This window comes from Triticum aestivum, chromosome 7A (assembly GCF_018294505.1).
Source record: "Triticum aestivum cultivar Chinese Spring chromosome 7A, IWGSC CS RefSeq v2.1, whole genome shotgun sequence".
NCBI classification, from domain to species: Eukaryota; Viridiplantae; Streptophyta; class Magnoliopsida; order Poales; family Poaceae; genus Triticum; species Triticum aestivum.
The window spans coordinates 324,826,711-324,828,218 of record NC_057812.1 but is presented as its reverse complement, the minus strand read 5'-3'; the positions used below and the strand labels follow the sequence as shown (position 1 = coordinate 324,828,218).

The window sequence follows — 1,508 nt, the reverse complement described above, 5'->3', positions numbered from 1 at the left end:
CCAATTACCAATTGCAAGCTACAGAACGAATCACAAAACTGATATAGTGATTCTATCCAGATTCCGAAACCATGTGGAAGTATAAATGGATCTTCAATAGCCATTATTTAAACTGATCAGAATTGCAAAATGCCACCATCAGATCAGAACTCATGTAAACCTACAGACCAGGAAAATGCATCACAAGTTGTATGCTCACCTTATCACTTAAACCTACAGATCAAATCAGCACGGCCGCGGTTGCTCATCCGCCATGCCTTTGAAGACGAGGAACCTGAGCAACTCGAACTTGAAGTATATGAAGCTCCCCTTGCTATGCGTGAAGTAGCAGCTGAAGCTGCAGCCCACCATGCACTGCCACCCCGGGCCATGGATCGTGTCGAACTCCTGCAGTGCAGCCGTCCAAATCAGATCCAATCATTCGGCAGCACTTGCGCAACTAACTGCTGATTTATATTCAAGTACATCGTTCTTTCTCTTGCAAGACTGTCTCTAGCTTGTTACTTGTAGATTCAGAGGCTATAGATTTGGGGGCGGTATTGGCAAGTTTCTCACCATCTTGATGTGCGCCGTGATGCTCCGGCAGTCGAGGACGTCGAAGCGTTCAAGCGCCCTGGACGCCGCCGATGTGGCCTGCAGCTGCATCTTGGCCGGCATGTCGGTGTCCTCACCGTCGCCTTCCCTTCCAGCATCTTGCTCGCTCGAGTGGACGAATAGCCGCGCGCATGGACCGGAGGTTGGGGGGGAACAGCCGCTACAAGCACAGAGAGTGAGAGAGGGGGGATAGAGGTGAACCACCAGCATACCAAATCAAGAAAAAACTGAAATCTGAGAGGCGAGATGGGTCGGACCTTGAGGAGCAGAGGGAGATTTGGGAGACCGTGATTGATTTGGGAGGGGGAGACCATCCTGGTCGCCATGGGAGGGCTCGCCGGAGAGGAGATCGCTGCTGCCGGCGCGCATCCTTGCAGGTTGACGAAGAACCGGTCGTCCTCGAGCACATCAAGGCCATCGAAGATGTATCGGCGCTTGAGGGCTCAGGATTCACCGGAGCAGCGCGGGATCGAGTTGGAGGAGACCGAAACCCTAGCCACCACGGGCTAGGGATTCGGGCTCCCCCTGCCATGGCCATGGTCATGGGGTAGGAGTTGGGCTTGAGCCGGGTTGGATCTGGAGGCCGTCGGCGGGGCTGGTTGAGAGGAGGTCGCCGCCGGTAGGTGGGATCGGGGGAGAGGATTGGATCGAATCGTGGGAGGTGGGGCGTCGCGACAGAGAAGACTTGGAAAGTGAGAGGAGGAGAAGGGAGCGAGGAAAGAAAGGAGGCGGGTGGGGTGGATGGAAAATGACCTAGGGTTTCGGAGTTAGTGTGGAAGGGTTGAGGACGGCCGTTGGATCCGCGAGCATCCGACGGCGTATGATGCACGATCTACGTGAGAGGTCCACGGACCAATCAGAATGCAGTATGATGTTGTGACCATCTAAATAGGTCATAGTTGCCTAAAAATAAT

The 1,508-nt window shown here is 54.1% G+C and overlaps 1 pseudogene; it reads right to left on the bottom strand.

Annotated features, from left to right (window-relative positions):
* Positions 1 to 225: 225 nt before the first annotated feature.
* LOC123148120 (dynein light chain LC6, flagellar outer arm-like) lies at positions 226 to 692 on the bottom strand (annotated as a pseudogene).
* Positions 693 to 1,508: the final 816 nt, after the last annotated feature.